Source organism: Chiloscyllium plagiosum, unplaced genomic scaffold, assembly GCF_037043375.1.
Source record: "Chiloscyllium plagiosum isolate Xiang-an unplaced genomic scaffold, Cpla_swu_hap1 HiC_scaffold_2, whole genome shotgun sequence".
Taxonomy (NCBI): domain Eukaryota; kingdom Metazoa; phylum Chordata; class Chondrichthyes; order Orectolobiformes; family Hemiscylliidae; genus Chiloscyllium; species Chiloscyllium plagiosum.
In genome coordinates, this window is record NW_028270140.1 from 134544243 (window position 1) to 134564291 (window position 20049).

Genomic DNA, 20049 nt, shown 5'->3' on the forward strand with positions numbered 1-20049 from the left:
CTTGTATCTTTATTCGATAAATTGCCTCGGAGTAGGACAAATCTAATTGATGGGATTCTTTACACTATTATTTCTGGACAGTATGGAGGCAATACTTCTCTTAGATGTTGAAACTGGATATATTAATTAGAGCCGCCCAAAACTATGCTCCACATAAGACAGCTACTGAACCCTGAGGAAAATGAGCCACCAATTATTGGGTCTATGTACCCTGGAAATCCCAAGAGATAATCGTGATAATGAATCAGGCTCCAGATTGCTAAAGATAAACTTGCCCAATTCACCCAATATGTCCTGCACCCAATTCAAATGGACAATGCAACACCCAAAGATCTGTTTGCCCTCTGTTATATGATCTTGTCACCAGGAGGAAGTTACTAAGTGGCGAGAACAAATGGGAGAGGGTGACGGAAAGGGACAGGTGCACACTTATGATGATTTAAATGACAGATTCAATGAGGACATCTCAAGTGTCATGGCTATGGTACGCACATATAACATGGATTGATCTGAGAACACCGGGACACAGATGAGGAGAGCTCTTATTTATTACTGGGATGGCCCGAATGACCCCAAGTCATGCTCTCAAGGTCACACCACTCCGGCACCTTCCCTTGCAACCGCAGGAGGTGCAACACTTGCGCCCACACCTCCCCCCTCACTTCTCTCCAAGGCCCCAAGGGAAACTTCCATATCCGCCACAGATTCACCTGCACCTCCACCCACATCATCTACTGCATCCGCTGCAGCCGGTGTGGCCTCCTCTATATTGGGGAGACAGGCCGCCTACTTGCGGAGCGATTCAGAGAGCACCTCTGGGCCACCCGGACGAACCAACCCAACCAACCTGTGGCACAGCATTTCAACTCCCCCTCCCACTCCACCGAGGATATGCAGGTCATTGGACTCATCCACCGCCAAACCACAACAACCCGACGGTCGGAGGAGGAGCGTCTTATCTTCCGACTGGGAACCCTCCAACCGCAGGGGATGAACTTGGACTTCACCAGTTTCTTCATCCCCCCTCCCCCCACCTTGTCTCAGCCGGATCCCTCCAGCCCGGCACCGCCTTCCTGACCTGCAGTCTTCTTCTTGACCTCTCCGCCTCCATCCTACTCCGACCTATCACCCTCACCTTGACCTCTTTCCACCTATCGCGTTTCCAACTCCCCTCCTCCAGGTCCCTCCTCCCTACCTTTTATCTTCTCCTGCTGAACACTCTCTGCTCATTCCTGAAGAAGGGCCTGTGCCCGAAACGTCGAATCTCCTGTTCCCTGGATGCTGCCTGACCTGCTGTGCTGTTCCAGCAATAAAGTTTCAACACACAAAAACTGAGTTTGTTCAGCTGCCCCACAATCACAACCCATCTTCAGCCCGGACGGATGAATTTCATTGGGATCAAATACCACAGACCTCCCACTTGAACATGGAGAAGTCACTTTTTATGTGGATGGCAGCTCCTTTATTTCTCCCACAGGTCAGCGATGCTGTGGACATGTGATTGCTATGGATTCTGAAGTGGTTGAACATGCAGACTTTGAGACTGCACTGTCAGCACAGAAGGCTGAATTGTTTGCCCTCTACTCAGGCTTGCATCCTGGTGGAAGGGAGATCGGCCATTGTTTATATGGACTCTCACTGTTTTCAGCGTTGCCCATGACTTTGGTGCCTTATGGGAGCATCGGGGATTTTTACCCTCAATGGGGCAACCCATTAGTAATGCTGTTTTTGGACATAACCTTTTGCAGGTCTCACAGTTACCGTCCAGCCTAGCAGTGATCATATGCTCAGTTCGCATTGGGGCCGCTGTCAGAATCTCCAAGGGCAATGCGCAAGTAGATGCCACTGCCAAGCAGGCAGTGTAACACCCTGCTTTCCTGGTTCCTTTGGGCTCACAGCAATACCTCATTACAAAATGAATGTGGACAGGTATGCCAAACCTGGTTGAGATACGTCACTTACAGGGTGACACCCTTGCAGAGGAACACAGACTGTGAGTCATAGATGGAGTGCACGCTTGATGTTCATACCAAACTGTGGGACAGGTCTGTGTTCCTTCTTTGCTTTCACCAATCTTGGTGGATTATGTACATTACACACCTAGGCAATGAGGGAATGGTCAGCACTTTGCTGCAAACCTAGTGGCACCCTGATTCCCAAAACAATGGCTGAGAAATGAGCCAAAGCATACTTGATCTGTAAAAAGACAAATGCTGGAAAAGGGATGCCTTGAGGTTCTGGGACTACCCACTTGCCTGGTGGGCCTTTCAATTGTCTACAACTAGATTCCATAGAACTGCTTGGAGTACAGCGCTATAAGTATTGTTTGGTAATAGTATGTCTTCAGCAGATGGATTGAGATAATCTCAACAAGGGACAACACGCCTGCAACAGTGGTAAAAATATTGTGGAGGGAAATAATTCCCCACTATGGACTCCCAGAGACAATAAGTTCAGACAATGGGCCATACTTTGTGGCTAAAATTAACCAGGGGATCTGCAGGGAACGAGCAAGGAAACAACAATTCTAGTGCACTCACCACCTAAAAGCGGCTGGAATGGTGGAATGAGCAAATGGTACCCTAAAAAATCAGCTGGCAAAGCTATAACAGGAAACAGGCTTAAGTTGGTTGAAGGTCCTCCCCCTGACCCTATTCCACATGAGGGTTACCCCTTCAAGAAAACCACAAAGGGATCAGTTCCATGTTTTACTTCTCTTTCAAGGCAGACTGGGGACTTAAGGGTTAAATATTCCACTACCAAAGAGACTCACTGCAGTATCAATTGCATGTCTGTCCTCTTACAGAGTAGACAGAACATCTCAGTAGGGAGGAGGCTGACTGTATCTTAGAGAAGGAATCCATTGGAGCCACACAAGTGGATTCCTCTGCAGCCTCAGATAGAGGTATTTGTCCACCCCAGACAAGACTGATAGCCTTGGCCACAACTCTGTTAAACTGCCTCTTGCTTCCATTATCTTGGTTCCCGTCCATATTAGCATAGGGATGTGAATCCCCCCTTGAGAACAGGCAAATCCCTTCTGTTTTACTCTCTTCCGATCAACATATGATCATGACTGATGCAATAATCAGTCCCTGTAATCAGGCCCTGTAATCCATTCACTCGTTATCACAGGACATTGACATTCACTGGGCTTTATAAATTTATAATTGCCTATCTTAAACTATGTAATGACAATCATCCATGTGACTGATAGACCTTTTGTTTAATCCCTATTAAAAAAAATGTCTTTGTGTGGAAAGCAGAGATTCATGGAGAAGTGTCACCACAAGTAGACGCGTGACTACTTTTGGGGACATTGAGAATCTCTCGCCGCTGTTCGATAATAAAATATCTACCATTGTACAGAAACTTGTGTCATCCTGATTTGTGGCAGGAAATATACATCAACACCCATATCAAGCTGGGCTGTCATAAACTGAGAACAGACATTTGCTTGCTGCAGTCAAAACATTTTGAACAAGAAGACACCACCAAAATGGTACATTTTCAGTTCTCACAATGTGATATGGACACAGAGGTGTAGTAGGAACCCTCCCATGACTGTTACCCTTGCAGGACCTTCCTGCAGACTGTCAGTATGTTAAAATGGACGAAGATCTATCTCTGAAAGCCATGGTATGCTCTGATGGTTCACACATACATTACTGAATTGAGAAATGTAATAAAGAGATCAATCAAACACACATCATTTAAACTCTTTTGCATATGCTGCTGCCTAATGTTTCGACATTTGATTAGAGGGATACTTTTTGTTCTGCATCTCAGAAATATAACAATTGTGTTTTTTTATTGTACCTTTATTGTACCTTTTGAAACTGGTTTGCATACATTCAAGACGAGATCTCTTCTTGCACAGAACCTTATATTTTGAATTAAATGCTGTGCGGGAATTAATAAGGCTTTTCCTCCTGCCCTGCTACAATTTTTAAATTAGAATAAATGGAGGTCAATCGTATAATTCAAGTGCTGAACTGGTGAAAGCTACAATCGACATGAAGGAGCCATAGAAACAGAAACGTGGAGCAGGAAGGCCATTCAGCCCTTCGAATGCTGCACCATTCAATATGATCATAGCTGCTCATCCAACTCAATGCCTTGTTCCTGCTTTCTCCTTATACCCTTTGATCCCTTAGACGTAAAGACTATGTCTGACTTCTTTTTGACAACATTCAATGTTTTGGCCTCAACCACTTTGTGTGGAAAAGAATTCCACAGTCAAAAAGTGTGGTGATGGAAAAGCATAGCTGATTAGGCAGCATCCGAGTAGCAGGAGAATCAACATTTTGAGCATAAGCCCTTCATTAGGATTCAATGAGATCACCTCTCATTCTTCTGAACTCCATCTGGTGTCACTTGATGTCATGAAAGCATATTATCAAATAGGAGAGGTTATGATTGAGCATCATCTCCATACCTAACAAATGCCTTTTTCGAATACAAGAGACAGTGAGAGATTAAGGAACATAGGTTGACTTATCTCAACCATCACAAAAGCACTGAGGTCAATTTTAGAAACTGTACTCCTGAGGCAAGAGAAAATTAGTGAACAAAATGGCTTGAAAAAATTGGAACTGAATTACGTGGCTTGAGACACTTTCAGAGTGGCTGGTCATGCAGGAACTCATAAAAGCGAAACCGCACTAACCTGCCATCTTAACATCTTCACCCACCTACTCCACTCACTTTACACTTAACCACACTTACATACTTATGCACCTTCGTGTTCACCCATTCACTCACTGTCATAAGAACATGCTAAGATCTGAGATATTTAATTGTGACACACTGGGACTGTAGCTTCTGCACAGTTTCTCTGCCCTACTCTCTTCGAGAGTTCCTGAGTTCAGGGAGTTTCCCATGATTCTCCTTTCTGTGATTGGTCAGAAAATTCAGAAAAAGTGAGTAATTTTTTTTGTCTGATCAGCATCAGAAAGGGGTGTGTGTGTGTGTGTGTGTGTGTGTGGGGAGGGGGGGGGGGGGGGTCCATAGTGACTGGGAAAAAATCTGTAGACACCAATAATTGGTGGAAAGTCTGACCTTTGAACTCTGCAGTAGGAGTGACCAGAGTCAGAGAAATTATATTTTAACAGATGTCATTTTTCTGAAATGGTACTGAAATTAAATGGAATAGTTGCAGTTGGTTTGTTAACTTCCGTGTTATATTGATTCATTAAAGGAATGCTTTCTTTCCTGTTCGGCTGAAAGATCATCAATTTGAATTATTACCAATCTTTTAAATCCCCACAAATGCTGCCAGACCGGCTGAGAATTTCTCGGAAGATTTTGTTTTTATGTTTGCTTTTTTCATTCCTTGGTAATTCCCAAATACATTCCCATTCTCTCATCTTTATTCTCTCATGGGATTTCAGCATTGTTTACTGCTCATCACTAATTGCTCTTCTGATGGAGATGACGAGCCAGTGTCATGAACTGCTGTGGTGTAGGTACACCCACTGACCTGCTAGACAGGGCATTCCAAGGTTTGAATCAGCAATATTCAAGGAACAATGATATAGTTGCAAGGTAGGATGGTTTGTAGCTTTGAGGATTACTATACCAATTTCTCACCATTGAATGATTATGCAATGAATTGCCTTTGGAGTTCATAAAATGTGATGATGTAATGATTTGCACTCCTTTCACACCCTCAAATTTCTAAAGCCATCACAGCTAGATTCTGCAAACAGGGAACTTGGAAAAGTTGAAGAAGTCTAAAAAAAACAGCCATTAAAAATGACTTCAATGACAATACATAATGTAATAGTAAACTTTTTTTAATTCACTCACAGGATACGGGTGTCACTGGCTGGGCCAACTTTTGTTGCACTTCCTTAGTTGCCTTGAGAACATTGCAGTGAGCTGCCTTCTTGCACCAATATAGTCCATTTGGTGTTGACACAACCCAGTAACACTGAAGGATCTATTTCTCAGTCAGGATGGTGAGTGGTTTGTTGGAGAACTTGGAGGTGGTGTTGCTCCCATGTATTTGCTGCCCTTTTCCTTCTGGATGGAAGTGGTCATTTGGAAGATGTATGTCTGAGGATTTTGTGGTGAATTTCTGCAGTGTGTCTTGTAGATAGTGCACACTGCTGCTGCAAAGCATCAGTGGTGGAGGGAGTGAATATTTGTGAAAGCGGTCTGCTTTGTCATGGAATAGGATAGAATCATAGAATCCCTACAGAGTGGAAGCAGGCCATTCGGCCCATCGAATCCAAGGTACCCCTCCAAGAGCATTCCACCCAGACCTCTACCCTATTCCTCTAACCCTGCATTTCACATGGCTAATCCACCTGGTCTACACATCCCTGGACACGATGAGCAATTTAGCATGGCCAATCCACCTCAAGTTTCATGAGTGCTGTTGAGCTGCACTCATCCAGGCAAATGGGGAGTATTCCATCACATTCCTGACTTAGGCCTTGTAGATAGGCAACAGGCTTTTGGGGATTCAGGAGATGACTTATTTTTTGCAGTGTTCCTAGCCTCTAATCTGCTCTTGTAACAGGTGTATTTATATGGCTAATCCAGTTCAGTTCCTGGCTAATGATAATCCCTATGATGTTGATAAGTAGCTTTCAGTAATGGAAGTATCACTGAATGTTAAGGGATGATTGTTAGACTGTGTCCTTTTGGAGGGGGTTATTGCCTGGCATCCATGTTGTATAGGTTTTTCTACATTTGGAAATAGACTGCTTCAGTACTGAATGAGGAACTTTGTAGTCAGTGGTAGTGTCCTTACATCTAAGCCAGGGAGTCTGTTTTTAAATCCTACCTACTCCTGATGTATTTCATAACATACATTGATTCAGAAAAAACAACTGTCTACCCCTCTCTCTCTATGCACCTGAAGATATCTTTGGAGATATCCTGGAGCTGAAATTATTGATCTCCAGCAAACACAACCACTTCCCTTAGTGCCAGGTATGACTCCAATCAGTGGAAAGCTATCCCTGTGATTCTTATGCCAAAACATGTAAATTTGCTCACACTCCTTGATGCCTCACTTGGTTAATCTAGCCTTGATATCAAGAGGTGTCACTCTCATCTCAGCTCAATATGAAAGGCACCCATTGAATTAAAAGAGTTTATTTGTGTTTGATTGATCTTTTTACTATGTTTCTCTGGCGACAGCCAAACCTTCAATACAACATTCTCCAGACTCACCCATTATTCTGAGCAGAAAATATTCAGGTAAACTAAAATATATTCTTTTTAACTTGTAAAGAAAGCTAACTGGTCTTCGGCTCAGCACATTGAAGTGACAGGCAAGAAAGAATATAAATAAAATATCATATAGATTTAGATAAAAGTGATCCAGTTTAGATTGAACATATCCAATGTGGGTATTACTAACATGGCACAACACAACTTCAAAGCACAGGCATTTTCTACATCCTTCCCTTTAATATATTTCAAAGACCTTTTAAGATTAAAGATGGTGAAAGCTTCTGAAATGCTTATCCAAAGTTCATTCCTTGGTATTTTGAAATGCAGGAAGTTCACAAAACCATTTTGGAAATATCTCAAAATCCTTCACTGTATCTTCTTTTGAATGATTCATGTATCTTCCCACAATCCTAGAGTGCAGAATTACCAGCAGTCTCACAGACACACTGCTGTTTAAGGTTTCTTTGACTGCAAAGGCATTATGAGTGAGCTTGATCAGAAAAAGAGATCTATCTTTTATTGCATGCTCAGGTCATTCATCTTCAATAGGCTTTTAGGATCCTAAACTGCAGTTACATAATTGAAGAAGCTTGCTGAAATGTTCTAATTCTTCCATCTTAAATTTCTGCTGCTGTCACACACCCTCTCCTGTGTGGGAAGAATAGGAAGACTCTAAGAGAAATGTTTCTTTATAACGTCAGTTAATGGAAACTGTAATGTATCTTAGGATGTAGGAAGATGATAGACGTCTGCCAGTTAATTGCAGAGGGAGGCAATTACATTGTGATATTGTTGCTGATCTAGTAATCCAGAGACTCAGAGAATCCTCTGGGAACTTGGGCCTAAATGCGACTACATCAGATGAATGGAGCTTGAAACTTTATTTAAAAAAAGCTTGAAATAGATTATAATAACGATTCCAAAATCATTGTTGTAAAAATCCATCTCGGTCACTAATGCCCTTCCTGAAAAGAATTCTGTCACCCTGGCTTGATCAGTCCCACAGCAATGTGCTTGTCTCTTAATTGTTCTCTAAAATGGTCGAGAAAACCATTCAGTTGCATAAAAAAAAACTCAGAAAAGGAATTAAATAAAATAGATCACTTAGCCGAGACCAAAGCAGGGGAGACAATAAAAGCAAAGTCAGGCCTGTCAACCCTTAGTCTATTTCTGGGGATGGTGCCAAAATTGGAAGAGCTATTTGAGAGACCAGTCACGAAACAACTTAACATAGTCATACTCATGCAATTATATCTTACAGCATCCTAGACAATGCCATCATTATGCCTGGGTTAGTGTTGTCCCACTGGGTGGCAACACAATGAAGTCTCATGGCATCAGGTCAAACATGAGCAAGGAAACTTTCTGATGATTTCCATGAACCATTAAACACCCTAACCTGCCCCACCCAACCCTATCCCCAACCTAGTCCCATCGTCTCTGCTGATAAATCAATGCTCCTCCAAATTGAAGACCTTTTGGAGGAAACCCTGAGAGAGCCAAGGACACAGATGTATTCTGGAGGGGATAACCAAAGTCCATCACCAATGGTAGCTCAGCAGTACTACCACTGATCGAGCTGGTTGAGTACAGAATGAAAGAGCCGGGAAGATTGATCTGTTGAAGAAAGCGAAAAGAGGAAAGAACATATTGGACCTTATTGTCACCAATCTGCCTGACAATAATGCATCTGTTTATGAGGATATCATTAAGAGTGATCAATGCACAGTGTTTGTGAAGATGAAATCCTGTCTTCATCTTAAGGATACACTCCAGCATATTGCACTAAATGACAAAAGCTAAAGAATTGCAGATTCTGAAAATCAGAAAGGAAAAGAGAAATTGCTGGAAAAATTTAGTAAGTTTGGCAGCATCGTTGGAAAGAAAGAAAAGTTAACATTTTAGGTCCAGTGACCCTTCACTAGAACAATCATGTTGTTTCATATTGTGTTGCACAACCATTACACTGGATCTAACAATTCAAGTCAAGGCATCCGTGAAGCTGTGTGGGCCAGTAGCAGCAGCAAAATCATACTCCATCATAATTTTCTGTCTCATGACCTGTCATATCTCCTATTCTTCCATTGCTGTCAAGGCAGCGATCAGCCCTGCTTCAATGGAGTGTGCAGGAAGACATTCCAGAAGCAATACCAGGAATATCTAAAAATGAGGTCTCAACCTGGTGAAGCCACACTTGAAAACTACCTGTGTGCCAAATAACATAACTCACAAATTGTGGGCAAAGTTAAACAACTGAATGGTCAATTGTTCAGATCTAATCTTTGCAGTCCAGGCACATCCAGTCATGAATAGAGCTGTATAACCTATCAATTCACTGGAGGAAGATGCTCCACAAATAGCCCCAGTCAACTGACAATCAGCAGTAAAGTGACGCAAGGTGTCATCAACTATACAATCAAAGGGCACTTGCTTAACTGTTCAATGATGGCCAGTTTGGTTTTGCCAGGGCCACACACCATCCCCTTTGGGTCACTGGGACAAAATCGTGAAATTCTCTCCCTAATATCATTAGGGGTCTATTTGACCAACTGTTTTAAGAAGGCAGCTCACCAGCACTTTTGCAATGGTAATGTGTAAAGGGCAATAAATGAAATGCACATCCCATAGATGAATGAAAAAAAGTTGTCATTTAACAAAACATCAAAGTCCTCTCAAATTTATGTCAATTTCTTTGGTGAAGGTGAAACAAAAGAGCTGAATTTGATGATCTGTGTTATACTAATTGTCCTCATAAACAATGTAATCCTTGTGGCTCTGGTCCACTGGGAAACCTTTACAGGAATATAAACCTTACAACTTACACCACCTTTCACAATTTCACTGCAAGTACTTGATTGCTTATGTAGTATATTTTTAAGTGTAGTTACTGCTGTAACATAGGATAACAATTAATTTTCATACAGTAAAGTCCGATGAAGAGTATTGTGGTGCCTCAAGAATCAGATTGAGACATATTGGCTGCAGAAGATGGGCAGATGTCGATGTAATGATTATGTTACCGGACTCGTGTCCCAGTTCTGGAGACACTGTTTCAAATCCCACAGCAGCTGGTAGAATTTAGAATCCCTACAGTGTGGAAACAGGTCATTCAGCCCAACAAGTCCACCCTGCCCTCTGAAGAGCATCTCATCCATATTAATGCTCCTACCATTTCCGTGTAACCCTGCATTTCCCGTGGTTAATGCATCAAACCTACACATCCCTGTGGACTGTGAGAGGAAACTGGAGCACCTGAAGGAAACCCACACAGATGTGGGGAGAATGTGCAAACTCCACACAGACAGTTGCCCAAGGGTGGAATCAAACCCAGGTCTCTGGCGCTCAGTGCTGTTACATGCAATTAATAAAATCTGAAGATGAAGTAGGTGACTATGAAACTACCATTGATCATTGTAAAAACTAGTTTGGTTCACTATTTTCATTTTTGAAGGAAAATTATTGTCTTTGCACTTGCTTTGTGTTCCCTCAGATTGCCTAACAGAATCGCTTGTGACTTCTGCAGAGTACTGACAGGGCTTAGGTTTTATAACTCATCTGGCAGCTTTGACAGAGCAGCAGTAGCTTGCGAGTGTGTGACTTGAACCTACAACCTGAGCTGGATCGTACATGGGGTAGAGTTAGGAATGTACCTGTTAGCACTTGGGTTGATTCACTCCACAGCCATTTCAGAGTCAACCGGCCTTCCATTTGCTTCTGGAAGGAATACCCCCTTTATCTAAGAGCAGGTTCCTCCCCTAATGCATGTTAAACTTTCACATTGTTGCAGATGAATTTCCATAGAGCTGAATACATCAGCTTTTTTTTCTGGAATATTTAATACTCGTGCCACACAAATGCCAAGCAATGATCATCTCCAACAAGAGACAATCTAAGCACTGCCCTTTGACATTCAATGGTGTTATCATCACTGAATCCCCCACTATCAACATCCTGGGGTCATCACTGACAATGAGCTCAACTAGACTGAAAAAAAATACAATGGTTACAAGAGCCTCCTGACTTCTCAAAGCTGATCCACCATCGATAAGGCATAAGTCAGGAGTGTGATGGAATACTCCTCACTTGCCTTGATTAGAGTAAGAAGGTTGACACCATCCAGGAGAAAGCAGCCCCACCTGATTAGTAATACATCCATAAAAATCCACGCCGTGCACCACAGACACTGAGAAGCAGCAGTGTGTACTATCTACAAGATGTACTGCAGAAATTCAACAAAAAATCATTGACAGGTCCTTCTAAACCCACAATCACTTCTATCTGGAAAGACAAGGGCAGCAGTTTTGTGAGAATACCACCAACCTGCAAGTTTCCTCTCCGAATCACTCATCATCCAACTTGGAAATAAATCACCATTCCTTCAGTGTCAATGGGTCAAAAATCTGGAATTCTCTCCCTAATAACATTGTGTTTACCTCTAGCACATGGATTACATCAGTTCAAGAAGGCAGCTAGGATTGGGCAATAAATGCTGGCCAGTCAGCAATGCCCACATCCTTCTAGTGAATAAAAAAACATAAAATTAGTGGGTAACTCATTGGTAAAAAGTGCCACTTCATACCCTGATATGGATTTTTATTGTTGAGTAAATTGACTGGCTATAATCCTGCCAAAGCTCATGGAGGTGTTGGTGGATTGGATGTTGCAGTCTAATTTACTCTCCGATAACAGTGAACACTGATGTCCCAACAGTATGATTGGAGCAGTGACTGGGCCCAATGTTCAATCCAAGCTGATCTGCAAAGCCAGAGCTACATTACAAGAGAACAGAGCAGCAAATTATTATCAAGTTCACCTTCAGCATGAAGGTGTAATGTTTGCAATTAAGTCCATGAAACAAATGTGGAATGGATGGATGAAATGAGTGAACACATACATAACAGGAGTGAAATACAATTTCTTACTGGATGAGCTTTCCTTGCATGAAATGTAATAATGATTTACCCCTTGTGCATTCCGATTGCACTATTGTCACAATATAACTCGACAAATCTCTGGTTAGACTTTATTTGGAAGACTGCATTCAGTTTTGTGCACTATACTGAGTCAGGACAAATTAACCTCAGAGGGTATATAGTACAGATTCACTAGAGTGATACCAGGGCAACACTTTTACATGATGAGGACAGGTTCCTATAACTTGCCTTTCTTCCCCTGAGAATAGAAATTTAAGATTTAAACTAACTGAGGATTGATAAGGGAGATATTGAGAAATTATGTTGCCTGATGGCAGAATTCAGAACAAACAGCAACTTTTAAAAATTCATTAATAGGGTGTGGGTTTTGTTGGCTGGACCAGCGTTCACTGCCTGGTCCTCGTTGTCCATGAGAAGGTGGCAGTGAGCTGTCTTTCTGAACTGTTGCAGTCCATTTGCAGTAGGTAGACCTACAACACAATAGGGAGGGAGTTTCAGGATGTTGACACACCAGTGAAAGAACAAAAACATATTTCTAAGTCAGGCTAACCTTCTATTCACTCACTTCTCTGCTGGGAGAAAGTGAGGACTGCAGATGCTGGAGATTAGAGTCAAGATTGTGGTGCTGGAAAAACACAGCAGATCAGGTAGCAGACAAGGAACAAGAGAATCAATGTTTTGGGCATAGGAATCTTCCTGATGAAGGGCTTATGCCTGAAATGTTGATTCTCCCGCTCCTCGGATGCTGCCTGACCTGCTGTGCTGGAAAAGCACTGCACCCTTGACTCACTTCTTTCCTTGTCTAATGCTGCATTTGTCCTTCCAGATGGTTATGGTTGTGAGCTACAAAAAGAGAATTTGAGCTTAGAGCCTCAGCAAGTGAAAGTACACTGACTTATGTCAGAGTAGTTAAAATTAGGAACACACAAAAGGGCACAAAAAGGTTACGAAAAGATACTGATGAGTTAAATGAGTAAATAAAGATTTGGGAAAATCTAAATGTCTATTTTACAAAAAAAAGGGAAAGAAGCATAATTTCCAAATCGCAACAGACTGAGGAGCTCTGAGGTGCTGAAGGATCTGAATGCCCTAGAGCATGATAAGGGAAGTGAATAGAAGGTTATCACTTATTGCAAGGGAATTGAATATAAAAATAAGAAAGTATTCTTTCTGGATGCATGACACTGGTAAAACCACATCTGGTAAATTATCCAGAGCATTGGTCACATTATTAAGGAAGATGCATTGGGAGGCAGTTCAGAGAAGGTCCACCTAACTTTTAGCTTTAACAGGCAGGTTGTCTAATGACGAAAAGCTGGACAAGCTACACTTATGGAGTTTCAAAGAAAAAGAGGTGATTTTATTGAAACAAAGTCCCTTGGCATCTTAACAGGGGAAATATGGTGAGTGCATTTGTTCTTATTGGAGATGCCAGAACAAAAGGTCACTATTCCAAAATCAGTGGCCTGTGTAAACAAAGATAAGGTGATTTTTGTTCACTCTCTCTCTGAGGATCGAAAGACTTTTGAACTCTCCAGTGAAGCAGATTTCTTGAATAGCTTTAGAGTAGATTCCCTACAGTGTGGAAACAGACCCTTTGGCCCAACAAGTCCACACTGGTCCTCTGAAGAGTAACCCACCCAGACCCATTTCCCTCTGAATAATGCACCTAACATAATGTGCAATTTAGCATGGCCAATCCAGCCGACCCTGCACATCTTTGGACTGTGGGAGGAAACCAGAGCACCTGGAGCAAACCCACACAAACATGAGGAGAATGGGCAAACTCCATACAGACAGGTGCCCTAGGCAGGAATTGAACTTGGGTCTCTGGTGCTGTGAGGCTGCAATTCTAACTATTGAGCCACCATGCCGAACCAAAGACAGGCAGATAAATTTCTGTGAAGGAGGGTTTGAAAAGTTATCACAGGTAAGAAGGAATGTGGATTTGAGGTTAGAGACATATCAGCCATGATCTTATTGAATATCTCAGTAGGTTCAAAGGGGCTGGATGGCCTACTGCTGCTCATGTTTCAAAGGTTCGTATGTTCTAAAGACATTAGACTTAGATAGGCTCAGGTTGTTCAGAGTTAATGTCCCGGTGGCAGTTGGAAATGAAGAAGTCAAGGGCAGGTAATAGGCCCTCTGTTTTTTCCTCTCCTGACATCCCCAACAGTTCCCTTCCACCGACACTCTCATTCGTTTGGCCGAACTGGTCCTCACTCTGAACAATTTCTCCTTCGAATCCTCCCACTTCCTCCAGACCAAAGGGGTAGCCATGGGCACATGTATGGGCCCCAGCTATGCCTGTCTCTTTGTTGGCTACGTAGAACAGTCGATCTTCCGTAATTACAACGGCACCACTCCCCACCTCCTCCTCCGCTACGTTGATGACTGCATTGGCGCCACCTCGTGCTCCTGCCAGGAGGTTGAACAATTCATCAACTTCACCAACACATTCCACCCTGACCTTAAATTCACCTGGACCATCTCTGACTCCTCCCTCCCCTTCCTGGACCTCTCCATCTCCAGTAATGACGACCGACTTGACACTGACATTTTTACAAACCCACCGACTCCCACAGCTACCTGGATTACACCTCTTCCCACTCTATCTCTTGCAAAAATGCCATCTCGTATTCCCAATTCCTCCGCTTCTGCCGTATCTGCTCCCAGGAGGACCAGTTCCACCACAGAACACACCAGATGGCCTCCTTCTTTAGAGACCGCAATTTCCCTTCCCACATGGTTAAAGATGCCCTCCAACGCATCTCGTCCACATCCCCCACCTCCGCCCTTAGACCCCACCCCTCCAACCGTAACAAGGGCAGTATACCCCTGGTGCTCACCTTCCACCCTACCAACCTTCGCATAAACCAAATCATCTGCCGACATTTCTGCCACCTCCAAAAAGACCCCACCACCAGGGATATATTTCCCTCCCCACCCCTTTCCGCCTTCCGCAAAGACCGTTCCTTCCATGACTACCTGGTCAGGTCCATGGCCCCCTATAACCCACCCTCCCATCCTGGCACCTTCCTCTGCCAGCACAGGAATTGCAAAACCTGCGCCCACACCTCCTCCCTCACCTCCATCCAAGGCCCTAAAGGAGCCTTCCATATCCATCAAAGTTTTACCTGCACATCCACCAATATCATTTATTGTATCCGTTGCTCCCGATGCCATCTCTTCTACATTGGGGAGACTGGATGCCTCCTAGCAGAGCGCTTTAAGGAACATCTCTGGGACACCCGTACCAATCAACCACACCGCCCTGTGGCCCAAAACTTCAACTCCCCTCCCACTCTGCCAAGGACATGGAGGTCCTGGGCCTCCTTCACCACCGCTCCCTCACCACCAGACGCCTGGAGGAAGAATGCCTCATCTTCCACCTTGGAACAGTTCAACCCCAGGGCATCAATGTGAACTTCATCAGTTTCCTAATTTCCCCTTCCCCCACCTCACCCCAGTTCCAAACTTCCAGCTCAGCACTATCCCCATGACTTTTGTCCTACCTGCCTATCTTCTTTTCCATTTATCCACTCCACCCTCCTCCCTGACTTATCACCTTCATCCCCTCCCCCACTCACCGATCGTACTCTATGCTACTTTCTTCCCACCCCCACCCTCCTCTAGCTTATCTCTCCACCCTTCAGGCTCTCTGCCTTTATTCCTGATGAAGGGCTTTTGCCCGAAACATTGATTTTACTGCTCCTCGGATGCTGCCTGAACTGCTGTGCTCTTTCAGCACCACTAATCCAGACACTGAAGGAACAGCATACTGAAATTAAGACACAGTCAGCAGATATCGGAAATGACCTTGAGGTTGTGCAGAATTTGGGAGACCAGCCAGATGTGCATTCGAATATTTATATCTAGTGGTAACAAAGGCAAAGATGAATGTTTTACTGGCAGGTGAGCTGAGACAGTGCAGAGTTGAGTACTCTTCCTGAAGTATAAACATTTGGTCTTAACACTGGTGCAAATATAAGTTTGGAAGTTCATTTTTAGGAATGTATGTGAGACCAAGACTGTAAACAGATTTGTTTCATTTCAAACTTTTATGAGGAAGAGAGACCAAGTTGATAGAGTAGGAACAGAATGTGGAGCAGGGACCAAAAATAATGGGTTCTCTCTTTCCAATATTTGTCTGGAGGCAACTTCTGCTCATGCAGTATTGATAGTTTTGCAACTGTAGCCCAGTCAAAAGGTAGGGCCGGGTGACATCAATGTACGTGGGAAAACAAATTCTGTGACTTCAGAATATTTTGCCAAGGAGAATACAGAGAAGCCAAGAATCAATCCTTGTAGAACACCAGATGTTAAAGTGTGGAAGCAGGAAGAGAATCCATTGCAAGTGATTCTTGGCTATTATTAGATAAGTAAGAATGGAATTAAGTGAGGGCAGTCCAATATTCAGTGAAGAAGTACCACAGGGTTTTGCTGCGATTAATCATTTCAAAGGCTGCAGGAAGATCAAGAAGAATACTTTGGGATAGCCACACAGGATGTCTTTAATAAAAGCCATACCAGTGCTGTGACAGGGGTGGAAACTTGATGGAGAAGATTCAAACATGAAATTCCTGGCAAAGTGAGAATGGATTTGTGAAGTGGCATGCATTCCATGTTTGAAGAGAGGAATAATGATGACAGATTTAAAGGAAAGGTGGACAATACCTGAAGAAAGAGAGTCATTACAATATCTGTCAATACGTAGGCCAGGAAGGAAAGTTGGATGGTTTGCAACTTAGTACGAAAAGATCAAGAGAACAGGAGGTGGGTGACATGGACAAGATGAACTGCACAGCGGGGCTTAATCTTAATAATTTCAGCATAGCCATTCAGAAATGAGAGTAGAAAGTACTTACTACTCAAAGAACAGAAGGATAGTGGACTCTCTCTTTCCCCCAAAAGCTATTGAGACCAGATCAATTAAGAATGAAACCTATGCATGTTCAGCAATGGTATTGTCGGCCACAGAAGCAATGTGCAAGGAAAGGAAGGTCAGCAAACAAATCAGCCATGATTGAATTGGATGACACATTAGGCTTAATTATCTGAATGTCCTTCTCATGCTCCAATGCTCCTCCCTTAAATTAATCATTTTATTGGAGATTATTGTCAGGATTACTGTTGGATGTTTTCATTATTCTTGGGCACCGTGAATAGAAAATTATTGATGAAACTAAACAAGTTGTGTGAAAAATAAGGTGTGCTTTTAAAGCACGACAAAGGTGTATTGACAGCAGGACAGTAAAAAAGCGTGACCAGACATTACATTGCCTAAATCTTGGAGCTGAGCAATGGTTACACCTGAGTACTTAGCTGCAAGAATTAGCATTTGCCAAATTTCCTTGATTTTATTTCTGAAGATGGCATTAGCACAAAGATATGAAAGGATGCAGTTACTTTTTTTGATGGGATTGAAAGTTCAGAATCAGTGGTAACAACATAGCAAACACAGCAATTGGATAACTAATAGTTTACATTGTAATATTTGAATTTGGGTTTTTTCCTTTGCATTGTTTTGTTATCTTTCAATTTTTCCCCCTCTGTTGTTAGAGAGCAACATTAGAATGTGCTTTCTATTAAAGTTAAGACAGAATACATCTCGCCTCCCATTGCCTCGGTGATTTGTTTGAAGATAATCTTGCTGTACTAAACCAGAAAGGCTTTGTCACCTGTGGTGCATTCTAAAATGGTTCCTTGCAAAACAGTGATCATCTCTAATAAGGCAATTAAAGGTGAGGAGAGCATAATTTTCTGCAAGCTGTCCCCAGTGGATTTGACAGTGGGAAATCAAGGCATTTAGACACCCTTGAAGGCAATAATCTGTTCACTTACTGTGCACAGATTTAAAAAGCAGTAGTCGTCAACTAATTTATTTTCCATTCGTCATTGCCTATTACAGGAAACCTTTATTTCCAACATAAAGAATCTCCCTTGATTTTAAAAACACAAGTTCAGTTTCTCTTTTCTTTGACCTTCATTTGCCAGTCCTCTACTCAATTTCTTTCATTCTGATAGAGAGCTCTTCATGTGAATATCACATTTTATTAATAGGTTTTGCCACTTTGAGAAACATTTTTTCACCTGTGTCCTGGTTAACCAATTTTTTTCACTTTCAAAGTGTTGCCGATCTTCACTTCACTGCCAAAGGAGCCTTATTTACGTTTTTGACTCCTCCAGGTTTGACTTTTGAAATGACGGCCTAAACTTTGCATGCACCATTTACACAAAATGCAATTCATTCAGAACTCTGTTGTTAATATAAAGTCTGCTCTATATTAAGCCCCATTTCATCGCCAGTCTACACCATTACACTGACCATCCCTAACTTGCCAAAGCCTGATATAATGACACCAGCATCAAGTACTGCAGCACTTCATGGCAGCAGCTTGCTACCATGTTCTCCAGAACAATTAGGAATGGTCAAAAAATGCATGCCTAGCCACTGGTGCTCATCTCCCATGAATTAAGAAAAATAAACAATTTCAGACCATTCTCTTTCTTTTCTAACATGTGATCTGCAAAATCCTAAAGCAGCTAACCCTTGCTACATCCTTCATATTTCTGTATCTTGCTTTTAGAGTCCTATACCTTCAGTATTTAGTCACCTTGGCCTTCGTCACTGGAATTCTTTCCCCAAGACCCGTTGCCTTCTTTCATTGTGCCCTGGCTTCTCAAAAACTGTATAATCATTTTTATATTCAATTATCTTCTCAAATAACAACTTCAGCTTTTGTTTGCTGCTGTTTGCCCTCATTTGAAAAGAGGCTCAACGCGCATCACTGCATTGATGGTGCTTTTGAAATATAATCTGTTGTTGCATGACTTGCATTTTGTCCTCATGTTAGCCTGTCTTGCACCAGGATCCATCAAGTCCATCTTCAATTACTTAAAATACTCAGTTCATTTCTGACAGAAATTTGAAATTATAGTTTTCATGTTGAAGTCCAGGATTTTGTCATCGAACTTCATCTCGCCCAACAAATACCCCTCCTGAATTCTGTGTTTCTTTCATACTATCTGCATCTACCTCTTTTACATTTCCATGTCCAAATCACATTCCATCGAAAACCTTCCCAAAAGTTCTTCACACACCATCTTTCCTTGTCAAGCCATCCTTAAAGTCTCCCTTTCCTCATCAAGCTTATCGTCATCCCCTTTCACATTCATTCTTATCCTGAAAATTTCTGAACGTTTCAAATGTTCTTCCATCTCAAAGCCTATATAAATAAAACTGGACATTATTGAATAAAAGACATCTCAACTTATAGTAGTTTGTTGATCACAACATAAATGTGTTAGATACAAAGCAACAACACAGTGAAGGCAAGGTTTGTGAAGGTTTGTAGCTCAGGTTGAGGTTTAGGGTGTAGGATTGCTCGCTGAGCTGTAGGTTTGATATCCAGACGTTTCATTACCTGGCTAGATAATATCATCAGTGGCGACCTCCAAGTGAAGCGAAGCTGTTGTCTCCTGCTTTCTATTTATATGTTTGTCCTGGATGGGGTTCCTGGGGTTTGTGGTGATGTCATTTCCTGTTCGTTTTCTGAGGGGTTGATAGATGGTATCTAGATTTATGTGTTTGCTTATGGCACTGTGGTTGGAGTGCCAGGCCTCTAGGAATTCTCTGGCATGTCTTTGCTTAGTCTGTCCCAGGATAGATGCGAGTAAACCTACATCCTAAACAGTGAAGACAATTAAATTATCACTGATAACTCTTTTTCCCACAGTTATGAGGAGGAATTTCTTCAGCCAGAGGCTGGTGAACCTATGGAACTCATTGCCACCAAAGGCTATGGAGTCCAAGTAATTGAGTGTATTTCAGACAGAGATAGATAGGCTCTTGAGGAAGAGTTATAGGGAGAAGGCAGGAGAATGGAGGTTGTGAAACATATCAGCCATGATTGAATGGCAG